The sequence below is a fragment of the Gorilla gorilla genome, chromosome 11 (genome assembly GCF_029281585.2).
Source record: "Gorilla gorilla gorilla isolate KB3781 chromosome 11, NHGRI_mGorGor1-v2.1_pri, whole genome shotgun sequence".
NCBI classification, from domain to species: Eukaryota; Metazoa; Chordata; class Mammalia; order Primates; family Hominidae; genus Gorilla; species Gorilla gorilla.
The window spans coordinates 113770137-113790936 of record NC_073235.2 but is presented as its reverse complement, the minus strand read 5'-3'; positions in this window follow the sequence as shown (position 1 = coordinate 113790936).

Below are 20800 nucleotides of genomic sequence, written 5' to 3'. Positions count from 1 at the left end.
TCTCAGATTACCATCTCTATGCCTAAGACCTCTTAACTGTGTATTTGCAGCAAAAACATCTCTCCTGGGCTCCAGGTACGTATTTCCAGATGCCCTCCTTGGCATCTCTGCTTGGTTGTTGACTAATTGAATCAAAGTGCTTTACATTCCTTATATAACCCTTGATGTTTGTTTAGTATAAGTTATCTCAACAAATGACACTTACCCTCTACCCTGTTGCTCATGCCAGAAATGACGGTCTTTTGACTAGTTTCTTCTCACTTAGCCCCATCCATTTAATCTGTTCTGCTCATTCTGCCTTAACAGTATTTTTTTAAATCAGCCCATTTATTTAGATTCCCATTGCCATTAGTTGAATTAATCTTCCTATTTCTACTCTTGTTCTAGACAAGCCATTCTTTATACTGATGCTATACTGATTGCTGTAAAATTTGTATGTCACATAACCATTTGGAAGCCTGTTATATTGCCTCTTTGTTACTGGCATGAAATTCAAAATCTTCACGGGATTCTCCTTAGCCTGGCTCCTCTCTGGGTTCCTGGCTGCACAATTCTGTTGGTTTATTTGTTTGTTTGTCGGTTTTTTGTGCTATATCTACATTGGGCTTATCTCTGTTTAATAAAAGAACACCGTTGTCTTGTCTGAGCAACTTGACACATTTTATTCCTTTACCCGGGTACACCCTTTACCCCTCCATTATTTAGGTAGCCCTTATCATCTTTCAGGATCCGGATCATGTGTTTATTCTTCAAGGAGGCCTTTCTGAAAACCCATGTTGAGTCAGTTAATCCTGTTATGTTTCTACAACACTTAACCACTTACCTTTTTGGAACTATTACACGTTTGTGCTTTTTATTAACTTCATAAAGGCAGGTTTCATATTTGTCAAGTTCTTGGCTGTATCCTCAGCACAGGCACTTCAGAAATACTTTAGAAATATTGGTAGTGCTGGGAGTTTTATAGAGGAATTTAAACTACATTTTTCCTTCTTAACAGCACCGCTTTCCCTTTGGAGGAATTGTCTATTTTCCATGGGATACAGTTCAGTGGGACCTCAAGTCAGGGGCCCTACCCTTCCCCAGTCCAAGGTCAAGGATAACATCAAATGTGGGTGATTGGTTGATCCCTCCCTGGAAATGGAATCTGGAGCAGGGTGCCAAGAAAGCAGAGCTCTGGAGTTAGTTCCTTCCCAGTGGCCGCACTATGACCACTCTTGAAGTTCCTGTCTCAGCCCCAGCGAGCTTCTTCAGTGCCTTCTCTTTCCCAACACTACTACTCTCACCTGCTGTTACTTCTCTGGGCTCTTTATTTGTAATGAACTTCGCTTTCCTTAAATTGATCAATTTTATTTTCTTTTGTTTACAAAAAGGTACCCTCATAGACAGCTTTTACTTTTTTCTTTTCTTCTAACATGTCAAAAATACTTCATGATTTGCTTGGGATTCTGGATTAGAATCCTGGGTTTGGAGACTTTTTTGGTAGCTGTTATTTTAAATGGGTATCTTCCACCTTATGTCTTTAATTCCTCTATGCTTAGCTGTTTTACGATTTTTAAGCAATTCTACATCAGTCAATCCTATACTTAGGTATTCACTTACACGTTTTCTCTCATGAATGTTTATTTATCACTATATATCAGATATTAGCTGGATACTAGAAATACAAAAATCAAAACACATTCCTTTGTTTCAAATTACTAGTGATGAGATATATTAACATTTTTTTTCAATACCTTGGGATGTGAAAATGCTACAAAAGAGATGACATACAAAGTAAGTAAGGTATTATGGACAATGGAGAACTAAGGTTCTGTGACAGTCTGCTGGTATAATGGAAGGCTTCCTGGAAGAGAGTCAATGAAGTCACAAATAAGAAAGGAAGGAGCATGTAATATTTATGCGGATATGTAGTGAGGTCATTAAGAGCACAGACTCTGAAGCCAGACTGGTTTCAAGCCCAGGATCTACACCTATGGCATAGTTTTTCAAACCAAACCAAGCCAACTGAAAACACAAAACAATAACAACAAAAACATACAAAACAGCAAATCGTTTCAGCCCCTAGACTTAATTTCCAGTTTACAGGGAGTACAAAGTGAAGGGGGACATATTAAATCAATCAGCAAAATCCAAAATTCTGAAAACTCCAGAGAACAAAATTTGCTTTCTGCAACAAAGAGGGAAAACAGAGAAAGAAGGAATTAAAAGGAACTTAAGAGACATGACAATCATATAGACTACGCGGATCTCTTTGGATTCTGATTCAAACAAGCCAATAGAAAAGTATGCTTATAAAAAAATAAAAAACATGAGAATTTAAAGACTGACTGGATTTTGAGAAATAATTATTAATTTGAGTTTGACAATTTTTTGTTGTTGTTATGTTTAAGGAAGTTCTCATATTTTAGAGATGCTTGCTGGAATACTTACAAATAAATAATAGTATGTCTGAAATTTGCTTCAAAATAATCCACTTGGGAAAGGAAGTGAGATGGAATTATATAAAAACAAGAGTAGACGTGAACTGTCAATTAATTAGCATTGGATAGTTAAATGGTATTAAATTCATATTGAAAATTTAAAAAACAAAAGTAAATAAAAATCCTGGATTTGCCACTTACCCATATATCAGCTATGTGTGATTTTAGACAAATCACATACTATATTTGTCTTAACCTCAATTTACATTATTCATAAAGTAGAAATGATAATAGCAAACTAATGTTTACTATTAGGATTGTTGTTAAGATTAAACAAATTTGTTTATGTAAAAAGTTTGGAGCCATGCTGACTCAGAAGTGTGCTATATAAATGTTATTATAATTTTTAAATGGTATAGCAAAAAGATAAATTACACGAGAAAGAAAGGCTGGAGAGAAAACTGAATATATGAGACATCTATAAGAGTGATGAAAGTTTAAAAGGTGAAAAATTAAGTTTTAAGAAAATCTAATGATGTCCGTAGGCATCAGTGAATATAATGACCAATTCCTATATAATGCACCTAAGATTCCAGAGCTTGAACTCAGAATATAAGACGAAACAGATAAATAACTAATTTCATCTTGTTTGTTTTAATAATTACTGTGCTATTAGATCTCTAGAAACACAGTCAATAACTGTTCTTTGCAATTAACATAGTCTGTCCAAAAGTCTGATAGAGCATTTCCAAGAAGAAGCAGTTTCATTATGATAAAGTTTTCTGACATGATTGCCTTCATGAGAACCACATTTCATAGTTCACTACCCATGATGTTTTTAATCTTCCAAGTTAATGGGTTTACCTAAATTCAGCCAGCCTGTGTAAATCATGGAAAACATATATGCATTTCCATGTGAAGTATGAGTTATTATTTGATTATTATTAATATGATGATGATGACGATAACTCTGTTCAAAGCGCATTTTCAATCTGGGATATTTTTGTTTAATTGCTATGTTCTAAGTGATTATTTCAGAAAGTACCCTAGTTAGTATACCACCGATGAGCCTGTGTGTTATTGAAATGATTTTCCAGACGTAATACGTTTCTGGCCTAGCCTGTTGGATTATTTTATTGAAAGTACGATAAATGTCAGAAACAGCAACACTTTAACAAAATGATCATTTATTGTCATGTGGGCATATTGAAGATAAAAAGCAACACAAATATGGCCACATGCCTAGAATAAATATAAGGAATCTTGTTAACATGCAATATTGACTAATTTAGTGTGTACATAATGCATCTAATGGAGACTATGAAAGTGATTTATACGTGTTTTTAAAAGCACTATTAATTTCATTTTTTAACACCTGGTTTTTTTTGCTTTAAAAGAATCTCTGTATGAATTTTGCTTTCCACTCTGAAAAACCAGGAGTCAACCTTTTATAAATATAGAAGTAAAATCTTTACAAATCAAGTATTAAGTTGTCTCATATATTTAGGTATATTGCATAATATAAATTTCAATCAAATTCAAATTAAAGTCATTTATTTTAGGTTATGAACATTTGACAAATATATATAGAAATAAGAAGAAAAGAACACTTGGTATAATAATTAGTATTAATTATTACTGCTATAATTTATAAAGTGTTTTTGTTTGCCAGCATCATGCTGCAAACACAAACTGCACTGTGTGCATTATCTCATTATTCATCACTACAATTCTATTAGTACTGTATCTTAAACAACAGTAAATAAAAAGTCTAAGTAAAAACAGTATGCTTTATAGCCTTAAGAGAATCCTCCATCTTCTTCTTCACTTCCATTAGATTGCCATACAAACCATTCTTCTGTAGAAAATCTCATGCCACCATTGCCTGTGATGTGGATACTATTAGCACACTCATTCTGGCAGAGTAGGAGGTCAATTCTGCGAAGCGTAACCTTCCAAGGCCACACAGGCAGTGAATGTCAGACACTATGCCGGTGTCACTACTCAGTCACTTTCTCTACCGGGTCTTTCTTCCATTCACGCTCCTCTTCTCCCTTCTGCTTACCTGCTGCAGAAGTTAACTGTTGGCTCCAGTTTCATTTTGGTTAATTAAAGCATTAATTCATTTAGCTCTCCCTATTCTACAGAACAGTTTCTCCCTTTGGTGCAATGTTTAAGTCTCAGCCTTCTTTTTCTCCACCTCCTCAGGAAACTATCACAGTGGTCTGATCCTTTCTAGCCTCTTGAGTGGTTTCAAACTAGGATTTTTCAAGAATTTAGTTTGCCACATTCCTGAGAGCAGGTGACAGGTAACTGCTGAGGCACTATAGCAGCTCCTAGCAATCATTAGAAGAAGGTTCGGTGAAGTGACTTCAGATAAAAACGCACTTTAAAATTTTTACCTTGTGTTTGTGTGTGGGTGTGTTTTCAGTTGAGATATTTGTGTCTTCCTACATTTTATTTAAACAGACTACTAGATTGGACTGGCCAGACACCCGTAAGTTATAAATGCTTTAAAAACAAATTCCCTTTTCAGAATGAGACATTTTCAGGGACTACTGTGTAGTACTTTATAGATCTAAAACATAACTCGTTTAAGTATTCTTTCAGAATTATGAGATTATTTTAATTCATTTAGATAACATAATCCTTTTAGTCTTTATCAAACAGCATTCAGCCCTTCATTTTATTTATTTATTTATTTATTATTTATTTATTTATTTTGAGATGGAGTCTCGCTCTGTCCCCCTGGCTCCTTGGAGTCCAGTGGTGAGATCTCTGCTCACTGCAAGCTCCGCCTCCCGGGTTCCCGGCATTCTCCTGCCTCAGCCTCCCAAGTAGCTGGGACTACTGGCGCCCACCACTACGTCCGGCTAATTTTTGTATTTTTAGTAGAGACGGGGTTTCACCGTGTTAGCCAGGATGGTCTCGATCTCCTGACCTCGTGATCCGTCCGCCTCGGCCTGCCAAGGTGCTGGGATTACAGGCGTGAGCCACCGCTCCCGGCCCAGCCCTTCATTTTAAACGCTAATGCATTTTATATGATCTGGTTACCCCTCCAAAAAATAAGAAAAATAAAAGAAAATGAAGAATATTTAAAGAATGACGTTTTACCCTGCTCCAAAAACAGTGAATATGATCATTACATGTAAATAGGAAAATGGTAAAGCAACATCTATTATATCAGTCAGGATTCAGCCAGAGAAATAGAACTCATAGGACAGATATATGTATTATTTATTACAAGGAATTGGCTAACAGGATATGGGGGTTGGCTAAGCCAGTCCAAAACCACAGGACAGGCAGTCAGGAAGGGGAGATAATGAGCAGTACAGACTTCTAGGAGAACAGGCAGATTTTTTTCTCTCTCTTTCTCCCAGGGAAACTTCAAACCTGCTTTTAAGGCCTTCCCACAGATTCAGTTAGGTTTGCCCAGATTACCTGAGGGAATATTGCTTTACTTATGTCACCTGATTATGGGCTTTAAATACATCTACAAAATGCCTCCACAGCAACACCTAGATAAATGTTTGAGTAACTGGGGACTATATCCGAGCAGAGTTGCCACATCAATAAAGCCATCGCATATATGAATTTCCCAGCCTCCTTGCGAGCACACTGTCATATTTGAAGCTTTCTCAGAGCTCTTCCCTGCTCATGTCCTTCTACCTCTCTCAAAGAATCACAATACTGAACCACCATATTGAATTTAAAAATATATCCTCTTGCTTTTTTCTTTTATCTTGCTTCTGAGATTTAAAAAATGGTGGCACTGTATTTCTCTCAGGTATGCTTTTTTTCACTTAACAGACGTCAAATATGTATACATTTTGGTGTGAGTAGCTATCGTTATTTATTTTTACTTGTATGTGCTATTGGATTGTTTGAACACACCAACATTTATTTATCTATTCTCCTACTGATATTTTGTTTACAGTTATTTTCTATTCAATCAATAACTCTTTGAAACTTTTTGTACATGTCTACTGGGTCACATATTTGAGGATTTATCTGGGTCAGCATTTAAGATTAGAATCCCTGGGTCTTATATTATAAATCTAGGTTTAATTTACAAGACAGTTACGCAGTAGTAATATCAATTCACTTTGCCTCCCTCTGTATAAAGATCTAGATTATTGCCAACATATGATATTATCAGACTGTATTTTTTAGTTTCCTATTGTTGCTGTAACAGATTATCACAATTTGTTGGTTTAAAATAACACATATATATCCTCTTAGAATTCTGGAGGCTGTAATTCCAAAGTCAGTTTCACCGGGCTAAAGTCAAGATGCTGGTAGGACTAATTTCTTCTGGAGGATTTGGGGGGGATAATCAGTGTTCTTATCTTTTTCATCTTCTAGTGGCTGGCTGTAGCGCCTGGCGTATGGTTCCTTTCTCCACCTTCAAGTGCATCTTTCCAGTCTCGGCTTCTGTCATCTCATCACCTCCTTTTCTGCTGTAGTCAAACCTCTGTTTGTGTCACGCCAATAAAGACATTGTGATTGTATTTAGAGAACACCTGGATAACCCAGGATATGCTCTTCATCTCAAAATCCTTAATCACATCTCCAAATTTCCTCTTAACCACATAAGGTGACATTCATAAATTGTGGAGATTAGGATGTGGCAGGAGAGGGCATTATTTAGCCTATCACTCAGCCTTTTTGTACAAACTTTATACACATGATGCAATCTTACTGTGGTTTCTATCTGGATTTCCCTGAATAATAATCAATAAGGACATTTTCTTACATGACAGGGACATTTGTGTTTCATCCCCTGTGAAATGATTGTTTATATTTTTAGCGTTTAATTTTTATTGAAATTTTAGATATGCATGCTGGTTATTAATTCTTTATCAATTAGGTGTATAACAAATGTCTTCTCTCATTTTATAATTTTTCTTTGAATTTTATTACAATCTTTTGATGAATACAAACTCTCAATTTTAATGTAATCACTTTTTTATGCTTAAACATTTTTGTCTCATTTAAAAAATATTTTTCTTCTAGAACTCATAAAGGTATCCTCCTTTATATATTCTTTAAAAATAGTTAAAGTCTTGTTTACTTGTTTGTATGTAATACACCTTGAATTGATTTTGTTTATGGTATAAGCAGAATCCAATTTCATCTTTTTGATTTTTTGAAAATCAGCTATTCTAGTACCACTCATTCCATCATTTACCCTCTTCTTTAAAATTCCACTTCCTCGTGAATCAAGCTTCAATATCAACATGGCTCTGTTTCCAGATGCTGTATCTTGTTCCATCAGCCTATTTGTCTACCACTGTAGTAGCACCACATGGTTTTAATGACCATAGACTTATGGTAGGTCTTTTACTCTACAACAGCAAATATTCATTTGGGTACCTTTTAGGAGTATGTTGTCCTTTTTTCTCCAAAAAATTTTAGAAAAATATTTGCCAAGTTTTAGGAAAAACCTGTTGACTTTTTATTGGAATTAAATGGAATCCACACATTAATTTGAGTGAGGTGACATCTTTATGATATTTGATTTCACTGTGAATATTTGTTTCTGTAGAATTCTTTAAATAATTTTTTAATAAGGTTGTACAATTTTCTCCACAAATATCTTGTTAGATTTATTGTTAGGTATATTTTTTGTTGCATCCTAAGTGGAATTTTAAAATTGTTATCATCTCTTTATTGTTATTACAAAAAATACAATTATATTTTACATATTAATTCTATATCCAGCCTTACCTCAACTCTTAATTCTAAAATTTTTTCTTTATATTATTTTGGATTTAACATGCATACTATAATACTATCTCTGAATAATTAGAATTTTATTTCATTAAAATTTTGTAGTCTTTTTTGGTTTCCTTCCTGTATTGTTAAGACTTTCAATATATTGTTGAGTAAAATTGTTGATAATGATCATCCCTGTTTTGCCTGTCATTTTGGAGAATATTTCTAAATAGTCACCAATGAAATTGTTGATGCTTTCTATACATTTTGACAGATATTCCTTTAAGTTACAGAGTTCCTTTTTATTTACCATTCACAAAAATTGTTCTCAAGAACAATGATGAATTTTATGGACTTTTAAAAATACGTATTAAAATAATCATAGTTTTCTACCTTTAACCCTTCATGAATTATACCCTATACAGGGTCTCTTTGCAGTTAGAGTTGCTAATATTAAATGAATTTCAACTTATGCAAATTCGACAGAAGAATACAGTAATCTCCCATCACTCGGGCTCAACAACTATCAACATTTTGCTATTCTTGCTTCATCTATACCTTTCCCTCCATGCCTCCTCACTATTAATATTTTATATGATCTTCAAAATACATTAAATTTCACAAATCCTAATTGTATAATTATGACAAATTGATATAGTATAATCTATTAAGATACAAAAACATTTTTATCATTCCAGAAAGTTATTTTTTGCCTCATTCGCATCCAGAGCTGCTAATCTAATTTTTTTCACCACAAATTAGTTTTGTCTGCTTTGAAACGTCATATGAATGGAATCATACAGAAGGTACTCTAATGTGTTCATTTTCTTTAACTCAACATAATGTCTGTGCAATTCACCCATGATGTTGTCTATAGTTCATTCCTTTCTATTGCTGAGTAGAATTCCATTATATAATATAACAATTTATTTACTCTCCTGTTGTTGGACATTTGGATTGTTTCTAGAGTTTTGCCTATTGTTAGTAGAGCTGCTATACATATTTTGTGAAAATCTCTGTGTGAGTATGTTTTCATCCGGTAGAGTAAATACTTAGGAGTGGAATTGCTGGTTCAAAGGGTAGGTTTGTGTTTATATTTGTAAGATACTGCCAAACATTTCTCCAAAGTGGTCACATTTCCACTAGCAATCGATGTGAAAGAGTTTAAAGATTTTTAATTACAATTTTAATTTCTTCATAGTTATAGAATATTTCAGCTTTTCTTTCCTAAGTTGGTTTTAGTAAATTATTTCAGCCTTGAAATTATTTAATGCTATTGGCACACATTTTTCACAATTTCTTGTTAATATCTTCTATACCTATACTTATGGTCCCCTTTATTTTCTAACTTATTTATAGTTTCTCTTTAATATACTTAAGCCATCTTTCCAGAGATATATCAAGTTTCTTGATCATTTTAGAAAGCCAGCTTTTGGCTCCTCCCTCCCTCCCTCCCTCCCTCCCTCCTTCCATCCTGTCTCTCTCTCTCACACACACACACACACACACACACACACACACACGGTCTTGCTCTGTTACCTGGGCTAAAGTGCAGTGGTACCATCACAGTTTACTGCAGCCTCTACCTCCCAGGCTCAAGCAATTCTCTGCCCTCAGCTTCTTGAGTAGCTGGGTCCACAGGCATAACTTTTGGCTTCTTAAGACTCAATTTGTATTATCTAGGTTTATATTTCAATTTTTTTTGAAAATATATTATTTCACTTTAACAAAATTTTTTACATTTTTTTCTGAGCTCAAAAGTGTTTAGTACATTAATATTCAAAGTCTCTTTATTTGCAAACAATACATTTAAAGCTACAAATTTTACTTCTGCACTATTTGGCTTACACTGGCAAATGCTGATATGTGGTATTTTCATTATGTTCAATTTTATGTATTTCCAATTTTCATCACGATTTCTTCTTTGATGAAGGAATTCTTTAGATGTTCTTAATTTTTAAGTGTATAGACTTTGTAAATTAAATGTTCTATAATCAGTAAATGAGGTCTACAGGGGACTTATTCTTTGAAACCTGTGAAATTTGTATATACCCTAAACGGCTACATTTTGTTATACCCAGATACGCTTGTAATAAATATCTTTCCAATTAGATCAATTTGCAAATTATGTTGTTTAAAACTTCTATATACTTGAAAATATTTTTGTTTCCTACTTTCATATTTTCTCCTGCCCCTCATCATCATGGGTTAGGAAGAGGCCTTAAGAAACCTAGACCCTACCCTCTCCCCTCCCCAGAGCCTCATCATCAATGGTGAAATGGGAGTCTTCAAAAGTCAGCCCTTCTTATATCCAATGTTTATAATTTAACCACAACTGTCTGACTTGGGTTTACCAGGACTAATCTCATTTTATTCTTAATTTATATTTACTTTGGTCATCCCCAAAAGCCTCACAGTCTGAGGCAATTTTTCTTCTCCTCCACTCAAATCCTTATAAGGCTCTACCCAATCCCTATTGCCTCTCTCTCCCCTCCTTCTGAAACTTCTGAAATTCTATTTTCTGTATTATCTACAAAATCCATGCTATTTGTGATCAATCATCTTCATGAAACCCTTCTGTATGATTATCTGTACCACTTATTTTGGAGACAATATGTGCTTCATTTTATTTCTTTTATTTACTTATATTCTTGATTTAAGTAATTTGGAGAAGGAACAAGAGGAATTTGGGAAGCATTTAGCACATCATGACACTTTTAAATATATGAGATAAAATTGGAAATCATAGGGAGAAAACATTCAATACATCACCCTTAAATATTATTTAGCTGCAGGTTTTTTATAGGTGTTTTTTTTAGATTGAGAAAATCCATTTGTATTTCTAGAGAGACAAGAGTTTGTTTTGTTTTATTATGAATGGTTTTTGTCAAATGCCTTTTTTGTATTATTGAAATGATCATATGATATTTTCTCTTAGTATGTTAATGTGATAAATCACAATGAAATTAATCCAATGTTGTATTCTCAGGTTAAACTATACTTGGTCATAAATTATTACTCTTTAAATATTTTGATATATTTGATATGCTACTCTTAAGAAGAATGTTGTGTGTTTGTGTGTGTGTGTGTGTGTGTGTGTGTGTGTCTTTTTGATCTAAATCTAAAAGCTAAAGGAGTAAAGCTCTGAAAAAAATAGGAAAATATATTTGCTACTTGGAGGCAGGCAAAGACTTTTTACAATAATGCAGGAAAAAAACCATATTTGAAGAACGTTAATTAGTTTATATAAAGAACATTTCTGATTACTAAAAGATACCATTAAGAAAATGAATAGACTAGCCAAAAATTAGGGGAAAAATATCTGCAAAACTTTATATGGCAAAGAATTGGTATCTAGCATAGTTCAATAAGTCCTACAACTCTGAGATTAAAAAAACCCAACCCTTCAAAAATCACAAAAGTTTGAAGAGTCACTTCAAAAAGGAAGATATACAAATAGTAATACGTAATTATAATAGTGCCCTAATTGGTTTGTCTTCAGAGAAATGTAATTTAATATGCTATTCTCATGGATGGTACTGAGATACCAATAAACTCCCATCAGAGCAGCTAAAATTAAAATGACAGACAACACTGTATGTTTGCAAAGATACAGAGCCATCAGGAGTCTCATATGGTACTTTGAGATTGTAAAATGATACAACAACTTTGGAAAACATTCTGGTAGTTTCTTATAAAACCAAACACACACTACCCCATAATCTCGAATTTTATTCCAAGAGATACGAAAAGTGTGTAATTCCATAAAAAGATTTATATTCATAGCAGCTTTATAATATCTCAAAGTTAGAAACAGTCTAGATATTCACTGTTAGGAAAATAGATAAATTCTGTTATATTTATACAGAGAAAACTACTCAGCAATAAGAAGGAATTAAGTACTGATTCATACAACGTGGATGGATCTCAAACATATTATGTTGGGTCAAAGAGGTCTCACACAAATGATTGACTACATACTGTATTATATTTCATTTGTGGCAAAAAAAAAAAATCAGAACAATGATTGTCTCTGGGTAGTGAGGGGAAGGGTTAGAGATATACTGGGAAAGGATGTGAGGAAAATTCCTGGGAGATGGTGCTGTTTAGTATTTTGACAGAGGTTTCAATTGCCTGAGCTTATGCATTTGTCGTAACTCATTGAGTCATACATTTGAGATTTATGCATTTTATCGTGTATAATTTTTACCTCCAAAGAAAAAAATCACAAGCAAACATTAAACTCCAGTTAATAATGATTAACTACGTGAAATAAAGTATTTGGGAGAAAGTGTACTAATGTCTACAACTTACTTTGAAATGTATAAAAACTAAGATGCATTGATGTATGAATAGAGAGACAGATGAAATATGGAGCAAGTAAGGTCAAAATATTGATTATAGAATCTGGGTGGTTAGTCCACAAGTTAAAAGTAAAATTCTTTCAACTTTTCTGCACTTTTGAAAATATTCATGATAAAATATTAGAAAATATAAAATTCATATTTCCACATAAAATACCTCCATGGAACAACTGGCAGTGTTTCAGGACTTTTGCGTGCTATTAATATGTGAAATTCACATTGTAAGCATTACTCACTTGCAAATTTTTAGTTTAACTTTGTAAGTTTATTATCCTTCCTTTGATTACTTTCATTTGAGCAATTTGAATTTCAAAAATAAATATATTTGATCACAATTCCATTAAATATTTTAAAGTTATTTGGCACATTTTTATTGAATGAAGGTAAGATATGGGTAATGATATTTTTAATGTAGTTTTAAATTACCACTTATTTTTAGTTAGTTGATATATTTCTGACATGCTGAGAGCATTACTATAGTTATAAGATTTCATGTAATAATAATAAACTAAGGCTTAGTGACTATAGGTATTGCTGAGGGGAAGAGTATTATTATAACTCAAAGAAGCTGTGTTTTAAATCTGGATGCTCACTAATAATTTTATAAATGGGTAGCTCTATTGGGAAAGTGCTAATGTGATTGATCCTTCTTGTTTTTGTTTTGTTTTGTTTTTTTCACATATTGTCATTTGGAAAATCTACAGATCTGTTAGTGTTGTCGGCCCATGAAGCAATTTTTATGCTTTTATATAACATTTTTTGTAGTTAAGAGTTAAGACTTTACAGAATATAGACGTAGAAGTTAATCTCATGTCTATCATTTACTGCATGTATGTTTGGAGCCAAATTTTAAACAATCTAAGCTTCATTTTACTTATTATTAAGAAAGAATAATGATTGATTTTACAGCTATTGTATTCATGCTCTTTATATTATAGTAAGCAATAGCTAAAGTAGTGAAAAATCAAGAATATTATATATATATATATATATGGCTTGTTGACTTATTTGATTGTGTTTAAATTCATATTGATGAAAACTAACTCTGAATAATTTTAACACAAAAAAATGAAGAGCCAATAATATAAATCAATACAAACCAAGTATAAAAATTTATACTGACCTCTAAATAAACATACCACCCACTAGGATATAAAGCCTGACCTCTAAATAAATAAATATGAAGCCTGACCTCTAAATTAAAGCCGGACCTCTGAACAAATATACCACCCACTAGGATATAAAACATTTGCAAATTATGTGTGGAAATTTGAAAGAGGTTCCCATGAAATTCTGAGAATAAAAATAGACTGTGGTTTTGAAAGAATGTCTAGAAGTTTGTATGTGTTGTTTTCATTCATTTTATGACTTAAGTTTTTGTACTTTCCTTTTAAAGGTCAGCTTGTTATGGGGAAATCGCACCTCTTCCTTAGTCACACACGTCATCTCTAATTGTGCTCAAGAAAACAAACTCACTCTTGTCAGGGTCAGAAATAATTAGCAGGTTTTTCTATGTCTGTTTCTGATAAAGCCTCCAAAATCCACAGAAAGAACACTTTGAAATCATTTAAGATAGAGAAGCCTGATTGGAACTACCTAACATCACGAGTTAATCGTCACAGTTGAGGATTTAGAAAATTAGTTCTTGTCGCTAATGCAAAGAAAAATGCTAAAATAAATGTTCAGGTTCTATGACCATATACCCCAGTTCATTCTATTAGTATCCTATTTATAAAAATGTTTCAAAAGTAAAATAGGCCATAAATAATACCATTATATATGTTTTTTTGGTATAAATACAAAGAACTTAAATTATTTTGCTGCTTTTTTTTTTTATAGAAACCCTGAAGGGCTACTCATTTATTTTTTAAATCAGACCATTTCAGCAAGCCAGGTGAAAATATAGGATTTAAATGTGTAGTCAGAAACAAAATAAAATTACTTTTGCTCTCCAAGGATAACATAGCCCAAAAAGGCTTAAAATCTAAATAATAAAGCAAGATGTTTGCTTATTGGCTGAACCACATAGCACCAGTTCCAATTAAAGTTAGCTGTGTTATGGTTTTTGAGAGCTGAAAGAATAAAATTTAATAGAGAACCCAACACCTATTTTCAATGAGGCCAGAATGAGACACATTTTATTTGTATGTTTTTTAATTCATTCAAAGCCACTGCAGTGGAAACTAGTACGGACTTTTGGGAGGTCAATTTGACAAGTTATATCAAGAATCTTCCATATGCTTAAACCCCTAATCTAATAACTCAGCTTCTAAGTTTTTTTTTTTTTCTTGGAGAAACAATCAAGAATTTATTTAAAGCTGTGGATTTGTAGTTTTAATTATTGTAATAGTCTAACTGGAAAATAAATATATATATAAATAGAGCTATTAAATAAATTATAGTGTTTTATACAATGTAATGCTATGAAGTATATATCTGAAGATTAAAGTCTTTGGATTATACTTACAATATATTGGTGACAAAAATAAAAATGTTTTCAAAAGGTCATATACGAGTTATACGTTATAAACGATGGCACAGAAGCAGTCCTTAAGTCAAACTGTTATTGTGACACCAAGTTTTCGAAAAATTTTATGCAAAACGTTGGTGGCAAGCACTTTTCACAGAATGCTGACCTGAATCTGTTACACCGCTTCCCATTTTTTTGTGACCTGGCCAATGCAATATCTGGTTTAGGGAGGCCCTTCTTGCTAAAGGACTATAATTCTTATTATCACCAATTTCTGATATTAGTATTATTTAGAATATGGCAGAATGGCATAGGCTCAGTTGCACAACGTCTTTTCATCACAAGGATTTATGCTTTTTCTAGAAGCTGCATTCAATCGCTTTGGGGAAAAGGCTAATGATAAAAGTAGTCTTTGTTGTTGCAGTTGGCAACTGAAGATAAAGGAAAGGGAGATACTGTGCGTGGCTCAACATTAAAATGTTAGAAAGCATAAAATTAGTAATACCCTGACCCTAGTAATGAAGGATTTTGAAACAGTAGAAATGTGGCACTTTTATTAAAATTTCAAATATGCACACTCAACACTGAATAAATCAATGATGGGTTTTTCTAGTTTTCATAGCCTGAAGGCCAATGTAACCAACTATACAGGATTTGCTTTGATAGGGCAATAAACTAAGAATTCAAATTATATCGAACTCCCCAATTAACCAGTGAGATTCAGATATGGGCTGTTCTAGTTATGATGATTCCACTATAGACTAAAACTCCAAATCAGGTAAACCTTCAAAATTGTTCTATGAAGCTGAAAAAAATTCTTCTGTGATATTAAAATTAGTGAATATGAAAGACGGCATTCATCATCTCAACAAACGGGGCTTGCTTAAGAGGTTTAGAATTGAGAGGCTACCAAGATTAGGCTGTTTCTAAGTTCTAATCAAGAAAACCAGGGTTTCTCATAAATCAGGAAGGTGTATGCTTGTACATTATCGTAACTGTACATTTCTTTTGGCAGTCAAAGAACTTATTCCTACTCTTTCTTCAGATCAATTCAAATTCTTTATTCTCTAGAAATCTTTTTCCAAATATCAGCTATTTTGGAGTTTTGTTTTCTTCTCTTTGATTTTACTATACCATTGTATATTAATGCCTATCTCAATTACCATTGGAAATTAGAAATGTTGCGTGCTTACTCTTCTTTTCCCTGAACGGCATATTTTTTGAAAGTCAGAATGGGTGTTTTTGTCTTGTCAAAGCCTATTATGGCTGGGAATATAAGTTTTTTAAAATGAAACTTGAATGGGCCTACAGATCATTCCAAAGCATAGTCAAATTGTTGAGAGTATATCCTGAAGCCAACGGTATCCCCCCACCCCGTGCTAAAGAAAAAGCTGAATAATTTCACATATATCACATATATAAATATACAGTAACTTTAAGTAGTAAGAGAAGGAGAGAAGTTATCTGCATGGCTTTGTATTTTGTTGTTTTTAAAAAACAAATACAATACGAAAATATTTCTTTAGTTCAGAAAAGGGAAAAGATGGCTAACTTTAAAAACTATTATCAATTACTTGGGTGACAATATCTTTTAAGCAGGAAAAAGTAAGCTCAACTAGTTCTGAGTCATATACTGAAATATCCCTAAATATATGACCCTTTGTTCTAACCCAGTGCACACAGACTAACCTTCTAATCTCTTATTTGGTTGCCTTAGGTTGATTTGCTTGAGGAGGGAGAATCTGGGGAAATGGCAGGTGCTAGTTATCCAGTTAGATGTCTCTGTCATTGTGAGTATATAAATCAGCATTCTTGTTTATCTATCCCTTTCTTTTGTGATATTAGCCACTGAGAATCAGTTCTTCTGAGCAAAATCACATCTAAGAGGGCTGACAGCTTGAGGTCCTCAGGTTCCACACCTAAAGGCTGGAGATCAGATTGTAACAACACCATGTGTAAGGCCTTCCCTGAAGCAGTGGGCCAGCCAGGCATCCTTCATTTCTAGTAGTTCTTGATAGCAGAACTTTATAACTAATGTTCCAGTTTCTAACCAAAATGTATGCAACATAATTGCCCCCATCAAAATCTTTCTTTTTTCTTATGCCTACTGATGTTTGTAAATTGCCCTCAATGGTGATTTCTGACATTATAATTATTGCAATGAGCATCCTTGAATATATGTTTCTAAATATACATGTAAGAGAACATGGACCAAGAAGTGGACTTTTTGGATGATAGGAGTGACATCCGAAAGGTTTAATAGCCTCCATGACAGAGGTACTGTCAATCAAAGTAGTTGCCGCCAGGGGGCGATAGAGAATGTACTGCTTCAGTATTAGCCTTAGAAGTGAGTGGTACCTTCACTAGAAATTACCAAGTCTTTGAAAGGAAGCTGCAACAATGTACTCTTTTCCAAATGTTGGAACTTTAGGGGTTTAAATCTCCTTTGCATTTTGCTCATCCCAATACACAATATAATTTTTATTCAGGACCATTATTTTTAAGACAGTTAAGAAATATACTTAATTTGTATTTTCTGATGAAGAAAATGGAATAACCAAGGCAAATGTTTGTTGTAACTTCCCGTTCTAGTAACTCTCCTTTGAAATAACAAAATGTGACCTTTATAACCAGTGACTCTTTAAGCAAAACCAAAATTTAGGTGAAACTATTAAGCTTATACTCTATGATTATTATATATAATTTATTAACTATGATAAAATATAAACATAGTACTATGTTTTTAAAATATATACATATAACTAGAGTGTAGTTCTAGAAGTAACTACCAATTTGTTCTTAATATTTTGATACAACTTAAGCAATGTGTATCTAGGCTAATATTTCTGTTTTAGTAGTCCTGGTCAAGATTATTGTCCTTTTATATTTTCAGTTTTTCTTAAACCTCAGTTCAGATGAGTCATCTCTGAGTCCTAAAGTTATTCCAAACAAGGGCATCATTTCCAAAGACTCAATGATACAGGGCTTAGATAAGTACAGAAGTTAAGAAACAGAGCCAGATCCCAAAGCCTAGAAAGTAGCCAGTTGATAAATTAGGTTAATAATATTGGGCATCAGATTCCACAAAAAAGGAAATGAAGGAAAAGAGTGAAGTACACATTGATTAAATGCAATTTGTCTAGAACAAATATTGAAATCATCCATTGTGACTTTTAGTTGGGCATGAAAGGTGGTGCTGGACACACTTCTCATGGATGTGGAGAAAGATACTCAGCGGCCTAAACTCAGAAGGACAAGTATTTCCACAATAATCAGTTGTTCATGAGAGCAGTGAGATTATTTGAAGTTGAAGTCATCCTTGCATGCTTCCAGACATATGTTTATTGCAAATATAACAAACAAAATAGTGTCCCACACATATAATCAAGGTATAATTTTTAAACTGCTGCACTCTATCTATTGTAATGTTTCATAACTAATATGTTTCAAACCCAAAATTTATGGAGAAACAGAAACACTACTCTATATTATTCAGGTTAAGAAATTATTATGTTTCTTAGTAATCATATGTAAGACAATGATCAGAAACTTCCTAAAGGAGTTACATTGCAGCAATCCATATTAAAACTAATTCACCCAACTCTGGAATCGAATGCATGCTTGCTTACCTAAATATATTATTTCTAAAGGCATAATGGATTCAGTTATTCCTACTGAGTAATGCAGTTAAATTTTTATTAAGTTTACCATGTTATTAATTAGTGCTACGGGCATTCAAAAATGAGATTTTGATATAATCAGCAACTAAAAACAATTGCTTCTATGGAAAAAATAAACCCATGATATCATTACTATATCATTGCTACATTTTAGTGATGATTTCAACTGAAAAGTTAAAAAGCAATACAAAATTACTGAGTGAGATATGGAATCACATATTGAGATAAATATTGATTCAAGTGCTTTATTTTGATAAAGGAAGACAAAGTTCTTGGGTAAAATATCATTAGTCTATATTATTTTGCTGGATTTCTAAAGAATACAAATATCACACATTGGACATTATCCTAGGTGAAAATAGAATACATATTCCACTTTGGGGGCAGGCCCTGCTTTTCTGACTACTAAATTGGGTTTGTAGTATGAATTAATCAGTAGAAGTAAGCCAGAAAGAAACAAACAAATTCTTAATTTCTGGCCGTCTTCTGGCAGAGATGTTAAAAATAATCAGGATTCGTTTCCTTTTTTTTTTTTTTTTTTTTTTTTTTTTGAGACGGAGTCTCGCTCTGTCGCCCAGACTGGAGTGCAGTGGCGCGATCTCGGCTCACTGCAAGCTCCGCCTTCTGGGTTCACTCCATTCTCCTGCCTCAGCCTCTTGAGTAGCTGGGACTACAGGCGCCTGCCACCATGCCTGTTTTTTTTTTTTTTTTTTTTTTGTATTTTTAGTAGAGACAGGGTTTCACCGTATTAGCCATAGCCAGGATGGTTTCGATCTCCTGACCTCGTGATCTGCCGGCCTCAGCCTCCCAAAGTGCTGGGATTACAGGCGTGAGCCACGGCACCCGGCCCCATTTCTTAAATTACCTAAATAATCATGTTAATTCTTTATTTATTTGATGGAAACTCTTCCTGTTCTCACCTATGAAAGATCAATGAACTATGAACTATAAATGAATTATGTTAGCACGTTTGATATATGCATAAGAATTAAGTTTTAATTCAGATATTATCAAATTATCATACCATCACTTAGCTTTTAATAACATAAGCCCAAATTCTTATAGTAATTCAAAACTAAATTTTAAGTGATTACTAAACAATAATTACATTTGGATAGAATCACCTCAGTGTAGGTCGCCTCAATACGTTCAAGCAGCTCTCATGATTTCTGCTTAAGAGAAGAAAATCTTCTCGGAAAATATTTATTTGTGCTTAAGGTCAAATAAATAAAAAAAATTAATGAGAGGATCTAAGATGAATCTGAAAATTGTAGGTGCTATTATAGCAACCATTCTTTATTATTTGAAAATAAAAGATCTTTTCAGGGACCAAAAATTATGAAAGAAAAAGAAAAGACCAAGGAAAAATGGGATGGATGCAAAACCTATAGGTGGTGCATGGAATCACAATTGCCAAGTCTGCAAATCCCATTCCAATTTTCAATCCCATTCCCAGGTCAGTGTGTGGCAAGGGCTCTCTTTATCAAATTACTGTCAGTTTTCCTAAAAGTGTTCTGAATGAGCTGGAGAGTCATCATTTGTTTTTCCTAATAAACAAGTTATTTAAAAGCATATGTTGTTTTGGAGTGAGTATAATAAATACAGTTTTTCAAGTGGGACTCATCTGAATATTTCTCAAAACATTTACTTAGCCTTTAGAAGCATTAGGTTGCTTTTGAAATAATTTATATTTTGAATGTGTAATTATATTAAATGACTAACAACATATCTTTGAGTGACTAAATCTTCACTTTACAGATATGCAACACAGGAGGCCGAGGTGGGCGGATTGTCTGAGCTCAGGAGTTGGCGACCAGCCTGGGCAACACAGAAACCCCGTCTCTACTAAAATACAAAAAATTAGCCGGGCGTGGCGATCTGTGCCTGTAGTCCCAGCTACTTGGGAGGCTGAGGCAGGAGAATTGCTTGAGCCCTGGAGGCGGAGGTTGCAGTGAGTCGAGACCGCGCCACTGCACTCCAGTTTGGGCGACAGAGCAAGACTCCGTCTCAAAAAAAAAAAAAAAAAGACAGAATAAATAAAAGAAATTGTTGTTTGTATGAAGATATTCTACAGAGTAACTGCTACTTTCATTCAAGTGCCTTGCTAATGCCTCTAGAGATGCTAGCTAGTATGCTTCTCACTTATTC